The sequence below is a fragment of the Rattus norvegicus genome, chromosome 2 (genome assembly GCF_036323735.1).
Source record: "Rattus norvegicus strain BN/NHsdMcwi chromosome 2, GRCr8, whole genome shotgun sequence".
Classification (NCBI taxonomy): Eukaryota; Metazoa; Chordata; class Mammalia; order Rodentia; family Muridae; genus Rattus; species Rattus norvegicus.
This window is the reverse complement of record NC_086020.1, coordinates 6,997,201-7,015,907: the sequence shown is the minus strand read 5'-3', so window position 1 is coordinate 7,015,907 and position 18,707 is coordinate 6,997,201. Positions and strand designations below refer to the sequence as shown.

General features: G+C 41.4%; 1 pseudogene; it reads left to right on the top strand.

Annotated features, from left to right (window-relative positions):
* The first annotated feature begins 337 nt into the window (after window positions 1–337).
* On the top strand, window positions 338–15,295 carry LOC134485701 (glutathione S-transferase kappa 1-like; annotated as a pseudogene).
* The last annotated feature ends 3,412 nt before the right edge of the window (window positions 15,296–18,707 follow it).

Genomic DNA, 18,707 nt, shown 5'->3' with positions numbered 1-18,707 from the left:
GGGCAAAGACCTGGCACGAAGGCACTCTTGCACATGCGCACACAGTTAACTTCCTGAAAGGAAGTCGGTTGGCACAGCGGAGGCCAGCACCATCTTGTAATGGCAAAAGCTATCCCGGCTTTCCACTAGGGCGTAGTGGAAGCCAGCGCCATCTTGTGGTGGCGAATGTTATTGCGGCCCTCTACAGTAGCAAAATTATAGTTATAAATGAAGTAGCTATGAAAGTAATTTCATGGTTAGCAGTTACCACAACATGAGGGACTATTAAGAACCACTGTTTTAAAGGGCTTTTGTTTGAAAATTACTTATTTTACTTATGTGTTTGTGTCTGTGTGTAGTTATGTGTTCCTACACAGGAGTGCAGTTGCTTGCAGAGGCCAGAAGAGGGCTTCAGATCCTGTGACGCTGGAATGACAGGCAGCTGTGACATGCCTGATATGGGTCCTGAGAACTGACTTGAACTCTCTGGAGAAGCAGCAAGTGCTCTTAACCACTGAGCCATCTCTCTAGCCCTGTGTAACAAATTTTTAATCTGACTTTGATAGGTTCGAGTGACTCCAGTGAGCTTGGGTAAATTCCTGAGCACTTGTATGTGTGCCTTAGGCCACTTTGAATAATTTCTTCAAATTCCTCCCAAGCTTTTGTAGAGAGACAGGGAAGATTGTTTTCAAGTCTAAAAAGTGTTTCATTGTTTTTTCTAGAGTCACCAATATTAGATCCCACCTACAAGTAAAGGTCTTGCTAGGTGGTTTGTGATCACAGTCCCCAGCTCTCAGGTGAGGGTTATACCCCTGACTAATTCTTCCTAAAAAATTCCATACCCCTGCAGTACAGCTAAGGGAAAAACTCCATGTTCTTAGGCTGACTGAGTTTATGTAATTAGAGGATTGTAGAACGTCAGTCAGGTTTCTTTTTTAATTATGCATGCCCCTTCCCTGCTTGAGGACTGTTTGCATAATGGAGATTTCCTATTTTCATCTTCAGTGTCAGCTTCTCTATCATTGCCCAAGGATTTGTGGCCACATTTTACTGACTCATGCCCAGATGCCGCTGGTAAAACTGATGACTGCTAAATGAAAAGAAGTCAGCAAGGAAAGCCCAGGACCTGCCCCCAGCCTGCCTCTTGGACTCCCGCTGATTCTTCAGAATAAGTTGCCAACAGATGAACTTTCAGAATTGATAGTCCTACTTACCATCCTTCCTCACGCTGAATTGGTAAATGGGTACAACCCAGGGTAAAGTCAAATGGAAGCGGTCAGTTGTTGTGTCAAACCTTCCTAGACCCAACTCTGAGTGTCTCGTAGCTCACTCCCCTGTGTCAGCTGATTTCCTAAAGCTCCTTCTGCTGCAGAGGCTTCACAGGAAATAGCTGAGTCACAGTTGTTCATTTCCCTACAGTTACACCCACTATCACCTCATCTGACACCGAAAAGGGGTGGGACGTGAGACGCCCAACAGAAAGAAGCTCTTTTACTCCAACTACTTTCATGAGGTGAGGGCTTTTTTGAAAAGTCTGGGGGATAATTATAAAGCTGGGAGAGTCCCCTTCTAGTAAGGAAAAGCTGGGAGCAGAGGAACTCACACAGTCAGCGTCTCCTGCCCTCAAGCAGCCGGTTTATGTTGGCCAGCCACTCCCACCCTCTTTTCTCACAGCTTCTTTGCTTCTTTTCTTGGTGCACTTTTATTTATTAATTTATTCCATTTATTTATTTATTTACTCATTTAAAATCACGATCACTGCCCTTCTCCTAGTTCCCCCCTCACAGAGTCCTTACCCCCTTCTCCTCTGAGAGGGTGGGGCCCCTCTTGGGTATCCCCACCACCCCCGACCCTCCACACATACCCTCTAGCTTTAAGTCTCACAGGGTAATAAGGTCCATCATCCCCCACTGAGGCAGGACAAGGCAGTCCAGTTGGGGAATGGATTTCAGACAGGCTGAAATCTAAAGATTTCAGCTTTAGAGGCAGCCCCCGACCCCACCCTCCATTTGTTGGGGGACCCACATAGAGATTGAGCTGTACACCTGCTACATATGTGTCAGGGGCCTTGATCAGCCTGTGTATGCTCTTTGTTTGGCGGCTCAGTCTTTCTGAAAGAGACAGTCTCTCGTTGCCCAGGCTTGCTGTGAGCTCTCTATGTAATCATGGATAACCTTGAACTTCTGATCCTCCTGCCTCTGCCTCCAGAGTGCTGGTATTCTGACTCTGCACCACCAGTTTCTCTTCACTTCGATTCTTGTCCTTCCAGTATCTTATGTTCCTTCTGAAATGTACACACAGTGTCCACAGGTCATTCTCCTGGTACATCATGTCTGTAACTGATTGGAGGTTCTCTCAGGTAGAAGCGTTGACCTGAAAAGTCTTTTGTCATCGCCCCTAGTTGTTCTGCTGGTGGAACAGCAGTACAGTTACATCACTAATTTCCTGCTTGTGGCAACCAAATGGCCTTTGAATGAAATGAGCTCAGAAAACAAAACAAAACATACAAAACACCCAAACCTTCCTCTGGAGGGCCCAGTGGCCCTTAGAATAGCCAGGACATGCAAACTAATTAAATTTCATATTCTACCTCACCCAAACATGACTTGCTGGATCATCTATTAGATGACAAATCCGGATGTTTCTATTGCATGGTTACTATTTGCCACATGCTTCCTGTTCAGGTTTCCAGGTAACCTTAATGGTTGTGAGCTTCTAGGGCAAGAGAGTAGAAAATAATTCACCTCTTTGTAAGTGGTTTTTAAAATATAACAGCAGTTAAAAGCGTTAAAGAACAGTCCTGTTTATTTTGTGATAGGATCCCCCTGTACGGCTTCAACAGAAGTCAGGTTGAAAGGGTACAAGACTGGTTTTCTTCTTTGTAGTTCCTCCCATGTGGGGTGTGGGAGGGAGACTGCTTGGGGAACTGGTCCCTCCTCCTCTCCATATGCTTGTCAGCCATGCGTGGGGCTAGACAAATTCCCCTTCAACAACTAAGCGCAAACCTTTGGGTGGACAGTTTATCCTGTTGGGCCCCACCAAGTGTCAAAGACCTTGAGGGCAAGGGATCGGAATGCCCACAGTTTTCCTGCCCATTCTCATTTCCATCTCAAAATTGCCAGGGAAAAGGGCCCAGATCATATGCCTGTTTTGACTTGATGTAGTCTCCAGGTGACTCATCACCCAAGCCTACGCTGGGACAAGCAGGACCAACAGAGGCTCGATTATCCAGTTTTGGGAAGTGGAGGAGCAAGCTCTCTGTCATGCACAGGGCTTTCCTTCCTCAGAGTAGTGAGTATGAATCCCATGTTTATAAAATCCGAAGCTCTATGGCATCTTGCTATCAGGGTGGAGGAGGGTGAGTGTGTACATGATGCTCAGGAGATCTCATTTTTTGTGATATATTTCTTTGACATTAAGTCCTCACAGTTATTAGCTGCTAATAGCTGCTAAATTAATCTCACATCTTCTTTAGCATTTTCTACCCACATGTGCTGCTTATTGTAAAAATGGTGCCACCATTTATGCACAGTCACCAAGTTACCATCCCGGTACCTCCCCTGTGGTCTTGCCCATTGCTCTTCCACTTTTTAGTGTACACTGCTTCTTATAGTTGGTAGGGAATTCTGTTACATAATAACTCCTAGGTCTTAAACAAAAATGTCAATGTTTATCTTAGATAGTGAGTCTATGTAGGACCTAATTAGAATATGTATGTATGACTCTTGGGAGAGACAAGGTTTTACATATATGAACCATAACTACCTATGTATTTGGTTCATCGATTCTATGAAAATGAGAATTCCAGGCTGTCCTCAAATGAAGAAAGAACCTTACTAGTTGGCTTTCAAGACTCTCAAAGTACTGGGATACATAATTTTCTTAATTAGTTGGGGCCTTGAAAATATGTAATGACAGAAACCTAATGTTTCATATTGAAGCATTTTGAGGCTTGACAAGGCCCAGAGTCCCAGCAGGATTTAACTGAGACATATCAATGTTGGGTGCAAGTTTCCCCAGGGAGCTAGCTCAGAGAAGCAAAAGCCTATCAGACTCCAGAAAGCAGCAACGGAGAGAGATCTGAAAGTACTCACAAATTAAAACTACCAAGGTTCATTTTCTACCTCCCTTCCATTACAGCCCAGAAAAGAAGGCTGTTCAAAGCTATAGATAAATATTAAGTTCTTCAGTGGTGGTTGATAAAATATTTCTAACTTTTATCCTGTGTGTTGCTGTCACCCTAAGCATGCGCTTGACTTGTTAGTTTACCACAGGAAGCACGTTGTCCTGGGCAGCTACAGAAGTGGCCTTGAAAAGGAATGTAAAGGCAGATGACAGCTCTAGCTATAGGGTAGCATGCTTGCCCAGCCGTGGTCCAAAAGACAGAGAAGGGACATCTACACGAAAACTTCCAGTGTTCGTGGAAGACATAGAGCAGCACTACTTTCAGGCTTTGAGAGCTGGTACTGAGTTTATGATTTTAAACATCGTCCTTTGGCTGGATGGCTGCAGGCAAATAGACAGCTCATTAGGAAAATAACCAGAGAACTAAATATAATAGAGGAAGTAGGCTAGGCGCAGATCCTGGGCAGACAAGAATGGCTCATAGTGCTTCATAGATGATCAGAGATCAAGCCAAACCAGTGTGTCTGTTTCTCCGAGACCAGCTAACCAGGGTTTTGTCAAACCAGGAAGGGAAGAAGTTTCAAAGGACCTTTTGTGGAACATAAGCAGCTCTGGCCGTTGAGATTCAAATCAGGATCTAGAAACTTGTGTAGCAACCACCTGCATGCATAATGCTTAGAAACAAGCCAGAGGTCTGCACCTCCCGACTCAGTGACACTGCGATTTTCTTTATGAGCCTTACAATTTCTCTATTGCTAGGAAAGAGATTGTTTAAATTAAAAAAAAAAAAAGAAGAAAAGAAAAAAGGAAAAGCCTCCCAATTGCAATATAAAGTATAAAAGTTATTGGCTTATGGTAGATAATATTTTTTGTTAGATGTTTGCTGCAAACTATATAGGAAATATATTTTTAAAATTTAGTTTATATTATAGATTATACTACCTGAGGACAGTCAAAACAATGCATTAAAAACACATCATAATATATATAACAAATATAATATTGCTCCCAGGGCTTTAACAAAATTTCAAACTATTGTCTGCCTCATCCATCTATCTATCTATCTATCTATCTATCTATCTATCTATCTATCTATCTATCTATCTATCATCTGTCATTTCTAAACAAAACAGAACTATGAGTAGACCAACAGTAAACTTATTAAAATCTGAAATAAAACAAAACTCATAGTCTCATATTATTTTTGATCTGTAGTTGCTTTTGTTAGCTCATACCTTTGATGTGTACTATTATTTCTTTCTTTTCCATAAAATGATCTGTGTTCTGTGTTCTTTCTTACCTTCTGTATTACAAGCTCACTCAGAAACCTAGGATTTGAGTCTCCCTGTGTTGTAAGTTCTTGTTCTTCTTAAACAACTTAGTTTTATTAGAACACAACATCAAGGGATATGAGATCTAGACTTGATGTTGTAAGGATACCATGCCAAACATGAGGCCAAAGCCTCAGCCCATCATGGCTCAGGTCCTCCTCCTACTCTGTGGCCTCTGATTGATCCTTTGGATCTCTCAGCTTGTATAGATGCTTCCCTCACATAGTTGCTATGGATATTAATTACTATTCAAACATAAATATATATTATCAGTAGTAAAGTTTCTATTTTCTACAAGACAAAGGAATGTTGGTAGTCACTCATTTGGTATGTTTTCTTCCTATTCCTGACATTTATTTAACATGCTTCCCCTTTCTATTTTTGTACATGGCTCTCTTAGAATTTTGTAAATTTAAAATGACTCTGTCATTATTGAGTCATGGCTGAGTCAAACATTGAGAACAAGAATAAACAAAACTTGGGGCAGAATTGTCTCAGATTCACTAGGAACTAACATTATAAAATCAGTGCTCAGTGGAGACAAAGAATCTTGCTTCATTGTAAAGTGCTCAGTGAAACCCCAAGTTGGAGTTATAAACAGAAGATAGCAGGGTATACATCTGCCTATACAGCACCAACAAAGTTACAAGCATCAGCTGCACAGGGCTACTTTAACCTGCAGGCTTGGTAACCTATGATCATCCTTGAAGACAAGAGGATCAGCAAGCTGAACAAAGGAGGCCAACCAGTGAATCAGACCTATGGTTATGCAATGGCTTGCCTTGCAGTTTGGAAAACTTGCTGACAATAGGCGCTCGCTCTCTCTCTCTCTCTCTCTCTCTCTCTCTCTCTCTCTCTCTCTCTCTCCACACTTTCATTGAAATTTCTTGGCCCAAAAGGGTTGAATCTCTGTCCAGGGCCCATGTCTAAACTGAATTCCTTAAGCATTGGTCTGCCTTGTTTCTGTTGTAATTGATGTATTTATAAACCAGCAGTTCAAGTTCATCTGTAAAGCCTAACTGGTACTGAGACTCTCATGGTTTAGAACCATGGCCTTATTTAAAAACACGATGGAGCTCTTGGCCTCCTTACAGAATGATGGTGTTGTATGCTTGAAAGCACAAGGCAAAAAAAAAAAAAAAAAAAAAAAAAAAAAAAAAAAAAAACAAGACACCGAGAAGACCAAAAAACAATTTATACATATATACACATATACATATACACATACTCACCCACATACCTACACATGTACACATATACACGTACACATACACACACCTACATAGTTTTCAAAGACATTTAAAATATGTGATTCTTACACAGATGGTTCTTTATGTTGAAATCTGCTGGTGGATTTAATAAGTATTTTATATTCAAAGTATCGAAAGGAATTACATTTTATATAGTTATTTTAAGATGTTGATAGCAGCTGTTAGCACCTATAACTATGGAGGTTTGTGAATGAAAGAGGTTTTAAGCTTCAGTTACAGCTTAGTAAAGACATTTAGATCTTTTCCATCTCCAGAGTTGTGAACTTTCTGACTTTTTCCCAATAGTTACTCCTCATAGCTATAGGTACTAGGGTAAGCACCACATCACAGTGGCTTCCTTGCTACAAATCCAGCGAACAATCACATGGACAGCATTGCCCATGTCTTATTGGTATATCTACTTTTAAAACACAGGTTTCAGTGACTGGGTGGTGGTGGTTGGGGGTAGGGTAGGTCATTTAATAAGGTGTTTGCTATGTAAGCATGAGTTTAATCCCTGAAACCCAAGTAAAAATTAGGCCTGGTGGCACACACTTGTAATGCCATTATAAGGAATACAGAGACAGATAGGTTCCTGACACCTGCTGGCTAGATAGCCTACCTGGAGAATTCTAGGCTAAAGAGAGACACTGTCTCATAAAAGAGAGTGGACAGTGACTGGGAAATGACACCCTGGGTTGATCATATATTTTACAGGTTGTCCTCACAGGGCAGCTTTTTGTAGTGTGCACTTTAATAGCAAGCACGGGCGAGGTTAGACTGGTGTCTTACAGTGAACGTGCACTGTATTTGCACTGATGGCTTTGCTAGATGACCAAATATCCATTCATAGATGGGAAAAATGTGAGATGCTTTTCAGAGCCATCTTGACTTTGAGGGCATCCAGGCTTTTTAAAAGACACTTTAAAAGAAGGTTGGCACAAAAATGGACCAATAGCAGATAAATGTCAGCTGAGACCTCTATCATCAGTGGCAGTAGAATGGGGAAGAGAGCAGGAATGAATGGATTCAGGAACGAACCCAGCTTGCAAAGACATGTGCATAACTTCAGCCCCAAGTCCTTGACCTGGGCAGAGTGTGGGCTTGATGAGAAGTACCTTACCAGCAAGGAGCCATCACATGATAGAAATACAAAAATTAAAAATGCAATTGAGGTGGCTCATACTGGTAATGAGGCCTAGGTGTGATGGACATGTCCAAGGCTAGCTCAATAAAAGACTGAGACATTGTCAAAATAAATAAGCAAATCTACTTTAATCTCTTTTTTCCCCCATAGAGTAATGGCTTTATTCTGTGGAGGCAAAGGTTAAACCGATTTTCACATTTGGCAATTTCTATCCACCATGAAAGCAAAAGGATTTAATGGCTCTTGGAAATCACATGCCATAACCTATTTAGGGACAGATTTAATTTTGGAATAATTTTTGGGAGAGATTGTTATCAATGTTTTTTAAAAATGTGTCTAATAGGTAATTTTATGGGGGAAGGTGTTTCTGCCCCACTCTTTCCCAGAACAAAGAAATGTCAGAATTTATTAACAAGCTGCAAGTCTAAACTGGGCAGGTTTCGAGATTACTATAACCTTAGTATACGCAGATAAATGCCCTGTCACTTGCCAACTGAGTCTTGCTCTTTCGGATGTGTGTCCTAAGGGATTATGGTCCATCCTGCCTCATAGTGACTTTCTTCTTTCCCCTCCTCTGTCCTCCTCGTGGTTCCTACCTGAGAGCCCCTACTGGATCCAAAGTCTTGCTTTTCTCTCTTCTCCTCACTGTCAGAGATGATTGGGAAGCATTCTTTACAGCACATTGGTCAATACAATGCCTGTGCTCAGATTGAAACCTGATTTGGGGGCACAAAATTCAGCATCTGAATACAAAGCACATGAGACCAACCTGAACATCTAACTGTGTCAGTAAGTTATATCATCACTAGCAAATTTTAATGTGCAAGGATAGGTATGTATTATGTAAAATATGTATGCACACACTTTGTGGTTCCTCCTGTTTGTGAGCATGCTATTAGTTGCCGCAAACATTACTTATGGACAGTGAATGAAAAGGTTATGAGTGGAAGGCTTTCTACCAGGGTATTCATGCTTCCTTGTTCATCTCTGAGTCATGAAGGCAACATTTTCACATACATATCTGAGTTTACAAGGCTTTGGGTATAGGTTGAGTCAAAACTACACAAGGGGACAGGTATGCAGCAAGAAGGGAACATAAGGTTTAGGAGATGTGGAGATGAAAGCATATCCAGATAACAAGAAGTCTACTTTTAAAAGAACCCCATCTCTGTACTGGAAAAGAAGATGTAGTCCTGACAATGGAAACCCTTAGCATTGTGTGCGGTTGACCACTGGCTCCAGACAATGGGTTTCGTGAACTCCTGCAGCTGACAGCATGTCTCCTCAGTGCCATGTGCTTCAAAGGAGCGAGCGCTTCCTCCCACTTTCTTTTGACACCTCCACTTCTTAGGAGCAGTATGTTCTCATTCATTCTATGCAGGATGGAAACTCACTTACATGTGTTGTTGTAAAATTATAAAAAATAAAACAGACTTTTTACCTGCTCTAAGTCTAGCACCGCAGTGCCCCAAGATATCTGGTAGATATCTTGCCAGAAGCACACATTCCAATTCTGTGGTGGCCCAGAGTCTCTGCTGCCACACACTCTCCCAACTCAAATTGCCACAAGAAAGGACACACAACACAATAATCTCTGATTCAATTGATAAGATATAATTGCCCACCTAAACATACAAAGCCCTATACACATCCATCCCTTAAAAACATACATAACAACTTGTAAATACACAGAGTGGAATTTTTTTTTAAGATTTATTTAATTATTTATTTTATATAGATGACTACACCATCACTGTCTTCAAACATTTCAGAAGAGGGTATCAGATCCCATTACAGATGGTTGTGAGCCACCATGTGGTTGCTGGGAATTATGGATGAGCAGTTAGTGCTCTTAACCACTGAGCCATCTCTCCAGTCCCCCCTCCTCCCCGCCAGAGTGGAATCTTAATGTCAGCCTCCATGTTCTCTTCTGCAGCTTCTCTGCCCCACCTCCTCCTCTCTCCTCCTCTTTTAAACTTTTTCTCCCGCCCACTTCCTTCTCCTCCTGTACCAGCCCTCACCTGTATTTTACAAATGAAATGGAGAGAAGGCTCTGGTGAAGTCACCTGAGTCCTGAGTATGTGACTAGGCAGCTGTCCTTGGGGCAGTGGAATTAGCATCAAAACACAGATAACTCCAGGGCAAACCACAGCACACATGCTGAGCCTGATCCTGGACTTCCTTCTACTCCTTTCACTGAGGTTCATGATTAAAGCCCAGTAATGGCACTTCACAGAGATACAATTTCCCAGTTTGACCATGGGAAAAATAGCATCATCAAATTTTATTAGAACTTATCTTTATAATGTTGTCAATGGAACTCTGAAACATTTAGGGTTCTTTGCTCTCATGAAGAATGTGTACTCTGCTTTGCTTTATAAAAGCCATTTCCTTTCTGGAACATAAAAAAATAAAGTTAAAACAAACAAACAAACAAACAAAAAACCCTACTGCACACAGAGTTCTGGGAACTGTGGAAGGATTAAGAATGACCTTTAGCTGGGGAGTGAGGCAGCTCCAGAAGATTCTGACCTAGTTTCTTTTCATGTGTATCATGTTACACCTCTACAGAAAACCCAGCAAAGTTCCATGCCAGCCTCGGGAAGATCCTTAGAATTCACAGCAGACTGGTTCAGTTCTGCAAACTCCAGGATGAAACACAGCTAAAATTTACTTGAGGGTGTCAGCAGCCACAGTAGGGCTGTGTTACTTTGTGAAGAGGGGCACACAAATGATTGTGCTGACATGGTGATAATATACTTTTCTTACACTGATTTGCACCTCATAGCCAAAAGAACACTTTGACAGTAATGTCACTTGAGTCCTCAGACAGAGGCTCACAGAGCAATATGACAAGTAGGTGTTATACACTTATGTAACATAATACAGAACACTCCATTTTCAAGAACTCATATATTAAACAATTCATAAAAGAACATGAAAATTAAGGGGTGGACCATGTTACACAAACAAGAAAGGACATGAACATTTAAAAATATCTACTGTAAACTGATATAAAACAGACACATAGATCAGTGGAACAGAGTATAGGACCCACAGGCCAACCCATCCAAGTTACAAAGTTACAGCTACCTAATCTTTGACAAAGGTGTCAAAAACCGATTGGAAGAATAACAGGCTCTTTTACAAATGGTGCTGGAAAGTGACTAGCCGCAGATTAAAATAATGAAACCAGATACATATTTCTAACTTTGCACAAAAATCAATTCAAAATGGATCAAAAACCTTAATGTAAGACTTGAAATTCTAAAAGTGCTAGAGGAAAACACAAGTGAACACTTCAAGATACAGGCAGAGGCAAGGACTTTTCAACAGTACAGGAAAGAATCCCATGAACTGATGAGTGAAATCAAAAGCTTCTGTGTACAAAGGAAACCAACAGCAGAGACAACCTTCAGCATGAAAGAAAAAATTCTTTCCAGCTCTACTTCTGAGAAGGGATTAATATTTAGAGTCTATGTAGAGCTCTAAAGAATTAAACCAAACCACCAAATCACCCAATCAATAAGTGGACTAAAGAAGTGAGCACAGTTGCCAAAAGAAGAAATACAAAATACTTATTTGAAAAAGGGCTCAACATTTCTAGGCATCAGGGAATGAAATACAAAGTAAACTTGCTCCAACCGTCTAGCTCATCCCAGCCATGGTGACTGTCATCAGGAAACAATGGCAGCCACTGGCGAGGAGTATGGGCGACCATCTCCACTCTCTCTGTTAGATTGCAGCAGACCATAGATCTTATTGTAGTGACTTGTACATTTTAATCCTTACCGACAATGTTACCATGTGTTCTTTGAATGTAGTCGTAAGCCTTACTCGTTTTTATATCTTTAGAAGCATTTTCCCCTGTAGTGTTCTGCATCTATTCTCTCCTTCATAAATACTTTGGAGTGAAGATAATTTCTCATAATTTAGGAGTTTTGTGAGCTGGAGAACCTAGAAAATTATGCTATAGCTCAGGCTGGCCTCAAAGTTGCTATGTGGTCAAAGATGTCCTTAAACTGCCAATTTTCTTGCTTGTGCTTTCTGAGTGCCTGGATCATAGGCGTGCTTCATTCCGGTACATGTAGTACTGTGGACAAACTCAGGGTTTCACAAATGCTTGGCTACACAAATGCTTCCAATTGAGCTACAACCTTGGCACCCAAAATTACTTCTTAAAGTTTGAAATTTTGATTTAAAAAGTCCATGTACAAGAAAACCAGAGAGCAGCTAAATGTCAAATCACATAATCTGTCCCATATGATGAACATGCATACAGATAGGAGAGGGCATGAGAGCTAAGACCTCCCTCCATACTCCTCTCTGACCGGTAATGAGAGGACCAGGGATGCTCCTCGGTAATACAGGGACCAAGGATGCAGACAGGACACAGCAGGAATGCAGAGCCTCCTCTGGGGCCTGGTTCTGTTTTGCACAGAAAGAAAGGATGGTCAGACAGATGGCAGGAAGTTACTGGGCAAGCTGTTTATTTTCTTTGAAGGTTAATTGAGTAAAAAAGTGCAATGGCAGACAGCTTTGCAGCAGCTGGGCAGATTTAAGCCACAAGTAAACAAAACAAAAAACAACAAGAACAGAAGATGTAGAGCTGGTGCATCCATCATGATCCTTCCTGTCTGAAGGCATGCCTGGGTAGACCACTCATCTGCAGGGTCAGAGTGTGAGCAGTGAGAGCCAATCTGCAGACTGCAGTCTGGTTTGCACCACTGACCACTGACTCATCGCCACAGCGTCTCAACCCAGGGAGCCAGGAGAAAATCTCTGAGTATCAGCAATACTTCACTTGTGGTTACAAACATCAACTGCAAACAAAGACAGGGCCCCAAAACATCAACACTGAAGAAACTCTGTAGTTAAACATATGAAGGATAAACTATTAAATTTTTTATTATATTTATTTATTGGGGAAGTGGCACACGTGTGTCCCAGTACTTGTGTGGCCACCATAGGCCTTGAACTTGGGACATCAGGCTTGTCAGTATCCAGCTATGGAGGTCCCACTGAGATTTGAACTTTGAATCCAGTGATCCGAGATCGGGAAAGACAAGGTCTCCTGATGGAACGTCCTGGGAAGCGCAGAAGCAGGGACGTATTGGGGTAAGATGGGCTAGAAACGGCTTCGATGACTTGGGCTAGCATGAGTAAAACTTGTAATAAGAAAGGGAAAAGGCCTCGATGATTTGGGCTAGTGTGAGTAAAACTTGTAATAAGAAAGGGACAAGGTAATGGTAAAGTGGTTTTGCGTATGTGTTCTTTTAGAGTTATGTTTTAGTCTTTGGACCCTGACTAGAGATAGTTTACGCCCTAGATATGAGAGAGAATGAATGGGTTTAAGATAAACAGTCCTCCTGGACTCTCCACAGACGCTTTGGAGAAAGAGAAAAACTTTCAGAGCTCTCCTAGGAACAGAAGGAAGGCAGGAGACGTCCTGCCTCTCTGCTGGCTCCTATTGGAGAAATGATGTGTATTATCTGTCCTTGGTGCACCAAGCTGTCCATGTCTGTCAGTTTATGTCTGTGGTTTTTGTTTTTCGTTGTTTAAATGTTTTATCTTAATAAATAAAAAGGGGGAGTTATATCCCTTTATGCTATAAGATTCAGCTCTTGTGGTTCCGGTCCCTGGAATCATTCCTGTGCCCTTGGATAAAGCTACAGGAGTCTCTCTTCCTCTTCTGGCTTGACACGAATAACCTGTGTGTGTGTGTGTTTCTTTAATCCTGCAGGCTTTCGATTCTCGGCGTGTCGGTGCGGGCATGGGGCACCGACACAGCTATAATGATCGAGCTACCTTGCAAGCCCAATAAACTCTTAGGAAAGAAAGATTGTTCCAGAAAACTAGAGTTTCTTTAAAAGAACTACAGAGAACAAATATATACCACATTTGTCTACACTCTCAAAAAAGGAAATAACTTAAGCCCTCTGTCTTTGAGCCACATTCTGCACTTTCAGGTAATTACCCAGGTAAAATGTTTTCTACCAGACCAAGGACACAGCCATAGGGTGTGGCTCTGTTCACCTCTGTAATGATCACCTTATCCTACCAGAATACAGCAGGGATTTAAAAATAGTTTTGAATGGAAATGCTAGAACACCTGGGTTTGTACATTGAATTTTTTATTTGTTCTCTACTATGTCTGTCTGTCTGTCTGTCTATCTGTCTATCTATCAACTATCTTATTTTACTTTTATTTTATGTGCATGGTATTTTGCCTGCATGCATGTCTGTGTGAAGGGTCAGATCCCCTGGAACTGGAGTTACAGTGTGAGCTGCCATGTGGGTCTAGAAAATTGAATCCAGGTCCTCCAGAAGAGCAACCACTGAGCCATCTCTCCAGTCCCCTGTACATTGTATTTTACTTAGTTTTTGAGTGCCTTTTGTTTTGTATTGTTAAAGTTAGGCTCTAAATTGTTAATAGGGTAAATGAAATTAAAACAGTAGAAAACAAATAAAGAAAAATAAAGATAAAGTAAGTAAAAGAGTGCTGAAGGAAACAAAAGCTGACAGAACTCTCAGAGTGATGAAAACCACATTAGAGCAGACACTAGAATGCATCCAGTGGTGGGTGGGGGTCAGACTACAGAGAATAAAGAGCTTTTAAGCAGGGCAGCAAATAAATGAAGTTAAGGAAAAAGGTGACAGCCACCTGCCAACCAGGGATAATGGTTGTCTTTGAAATACAGTACAGGATATAGGGTACAGGAAAGAAAGCTCGAAGTAATGTTCGCTTTCTCTCTCCACTACAATATAGGGTGGGTACCACTTGCCCTGGAACTGTTCTATGATGTGCTGCCCCCTTACACCTGGCTGGGTTTTGAAATCCTATGCAGATACCAACACCTCTAGAATATCAAGCCCAAGTTGTGTCCTGCTTTAATTGCTGGAATTATGAAAGACAGAGGAAACCAACCACCAGCTATGGTTCCCTGCAAAGGCCAGTATATATTTAAAGAGATTCCTCTCTTGAAGAAGCTCTTTCAGGTTCCCATCAGCATACCCAAGGATTTCTTTGGTGAGAGTGTTAAGAAAGGAAGTATAAATGCCATGCTCTTCCTCACCGCTGTGAGCATGGAGCAACCAGAGTTGCTGGAGAAGGTGTCCAGAGAGCTATGGTTGTGTGTTTGGTCTCAAGATGATGATATCACAGAGTCCCAGAACATTCTGGCTGCTGCAGAGAGGGCTGGAATGTCCACAGCACAGGCCCAACGTTTTCTAGAGAAGATCCCCCCAGAACCGGTGAAGAACAAGCTCAGGGAGGCTACTGAGACAGCCTGCAAATATGGGGCCGTTGAGCTGCCCACCACTGTTGGCCATGAGGATGGTAAAACCTACATGGTATTTGGGTCTGACTGCATGGAGTTGCTAGTTATCTACTGGGAGAGAAGTGGATGGGCCCTGTGCCTCCAACCCTGAATGGAGGACTTTATGATTGCCTTAGAAAGTAAACTTTGATTTCTCCATCTTATGAAGTTGTCTTCTGTGGTCCTAAGGGCTGGAGCAAGAGTACACCTTTAACTGTGGCTGCCTTTAAGTTCTGCATTTCAAGGAATGCTACTAGGAAAAAAAAAGTCGAAAGCTGTATCGGGTATGATACAGCTGTGTACATAGAGGTCTCAACCCCAACTGAGGTGACCAATAGGGACGCACACATTTAGATCTGACCCATAGCATCAATACAAAGACTTTATGGATGGCTCTGCAGGAAAAGCAATCTTCCTATATGTGTGTGTGAGGGGGGTTTAGGGGGAAGAGAAGGCTGTTCTTACTTTTTTTTTTTTCTAAAGAACTAGTCAATTAGCAAAGGGGGAGAAGCAAGGAATAAAACTTTGGTGAGTAGTGATTTAAAACACAGTCTTGGGAAAGGGGAAGCCAAGGCAGAACTTTGGGCCCTTTTAAACATGGGGCAAAAGAAATACATTCAGGGTCTTTGTTAAAGAATGGAATGCATTACTGTAAACCATAGATGATAAACACCAAGTAACATGGACATGCCATACAGCACAATACAGAGACCCAAAGCCTGGGTAGGGAAATGAAGTAGCCTCCGTTTCATCCTCTTGATTCATAGCTGCCTTTGGAAGTTGCTGATTTCAAGAAACAAACTTAATTCTCACATCTAGAAGTTAACAATGTAAAATTGTTTTTTTTTAAATTCGGAATGTATTTCTGAACATTTATTAAACATTCTTTCATAATTTTAGGTTTTTAGGAGATTTTACGAGGTGAATTAAGGCAGACTGCAAAGGGCACAGTTATTAAATGTGAAACACTTAGTAAGAATTCCTCTGGATATTGTTGGTGCAAATTCTAGAATTTCAAAATTGGGAATAAATAAATCTCAGGGGTGATTATAATTTAATATTAAAAATAAAAATAATAAAAAAGCATGCTGCAGCTGTTAACAAGAATGAATGGGGTCATGAGGGAGTAACATTAGTTCAGGCAATGTTGTTAAGTAAAAACTTATATTTGATACTTGGACAACAGGAAAAAAACTGCATGAATATGTGTACTCTTGTAGTTACTTTTAAACCCCATTGGCATGGGGCATTTCTACTTTTAATTTTTTTTTTTCAGATCTGGGGACCGAACCCAGGGTCTTGCACTTGCTAGGCAAGCGCTCTACCACTGAGCTAAATCCCCAACCCCAGAATTTCTACTTTTGCTATGTGCAGTGTCCACTATTTGGAATTTTTGCAGAGCATATTTCGTTTCATCTCGTTTGTCCTAATTCTTTTGTTTGTTTGTTTGTTTGTTTGAAACAGGGTCTCTCTATGTAGCTCTGGCTAGTCACTGTGCAGAGCAGGCTGGCCTCGAACTCAAAGAGTCTGCGTCTGTCATTCAAATACTGGGATTAAAGGCATGCACCATCACATCCCACCTAGCCCCCAATTCTTATCGATCTTGTTGGCTCTTTTTTTCCCCTTTCCAAATTGTTTTTGTTTCGGAATTAAAAAAAACTTTAAACATATAATCAAATAATTCTCAATAAGAGGAAGAACATCTCTTCTACTCCCTCATATTTCCTGGCTTGTCCCCCCTCAAATTCATAGTCACTTTTTCTTTACTGGCACATTCAAGTGTGCTTAAGTCTAAAAATACAACCTGCTTGGTCTGTTTAGTATTGTATATATGTTTCTGATTTCAGGGTTAACCATTTTCTATTAGGGGACTCATCCTGGGATGACTTGTTTTCCCTCTCTCATTAGTTGTCTGTAGTTTTTGGTTTAGTGGGGGCACCTCCTGTGAGACATCCCCATGATAGCCTGTGTATTTGTGTTATTGTTCAGGTCTATTTAGGCATCCATGTTGGTGGTGGATGTAGCTTCCCTGTCATTTCTGGGAAAACAATCTAAAAGCAGACTTCCTGGTCCTGTGGCTCTTGCAATCTTTCCATTAATCTTCTGTGATGTTTGTTGAGCCTTAGGTGTGGGGTTGTGTTGTGGATGTATAAACTGGAACTGGGTACAATATCCCCAGGATCAGTTTCTCTTTGCAATCAAGCAGTTGTGATTTTTGTAATGGTTTCTGTCTGCTAAAAAGAGAAGTTGTTGGTTTCGCTTTTGTTTGTTTTTTTCAAAATAAGGACCTTTTTGTTAACCTGGACTTATGTGTGGGTCTAAGGATAAGCATTTAGAATGCAGTTAGGAATTATATTAGTTTAATAAAGGTTCTTCTCTATGATTCATGATCTCACTATCCCTGGATAGTTGGTTAGGTTTCCATTACCATAAATGATTTCTGTCCTGTTGAGCCTGCCTTACAACTGATCAGTAGTTGTTGGTCACTTCCAGGATATAAGTGCTATTACTATTGTACTCTCAGGGATATCTCCATGCTGGAATTGTTGTGGTTCACAAGCACCACAGCTGAGGAGGACTGATTCCCTCCCTGTCTTAGCAGCTTCCCATACATCCCAGGGAGGAGGGTTTTGGGTCAGATCTAACTCAGAATATGTCTATCAAGAGACCAAAGAAGGTAAAGGCCACATTTTCATCTTATTCTAGATGGAATGAGACAGTAAGTCACAGGCTGGGAGATAAAAAGACAATGAGGTCAAATCACTGGACTTAAGAGTTCTCTGTTAGTTCATGTTCCCTCTCCCCATTCTAACCCAGTTGCTGGGTGATATTAGGACCTGTTGTCCAAAGTTGACCCTCCTGCCCTGGCCTGCTTCTGCTGTCAGGCTGTGCTCTCATCAGATAGGCCTCATATTTGGTTTCTAGCATCAGCTTTACTTTGGTACTCAGTTTTGGCACCTGGTAGTTGTTTTTGCTTGGCACTGAGATTTGGATTGCAGGCCATTGAGAGCAAACATTTTCTCTCTCTCTCTCTCTTTTTTTAAGTGTCAGTGTTGCCATAAATGTGGCATGTTTTAATGGATGAATGATTTCCAGTAAGGCAGGAATCCTAGAGGTAAGCCATCCTACTTCTCAAACTTGATTACTTGTCATATTTTCCTCCCTTCTTGGCCTGGGGCAGGCAATAAGAGGCAAGACCCTGAGTAGACCCTTAATAGATTGCTGTACAGCATTCAATCCACAGGTCTAGACTTTCTTGGAAAACTCTTCAGAAATAAGAGTTCAATTCTATGTTTTATTTTTTTACAAAAACACATGGGCTGTCATCCCAGTCCTAAAGAGAGTATAGCTGAAGGGCTGCTGTGGACCCAGCAGAGAAATGTCTGAAATGCTATATAAGCAAAGTATTGGGTTATAAACTACTGACTTCAGCTGAGTTTTATCTGTCTCTTCCCCTTTTTTCAGTCTATCACTCTTCTGTAAGGGCACTTTTCAGCCCAGGAACAGTGATTCATGGCAAGGAAAAGGGGGATCTAGCCAACAGCTATGGAGTAAG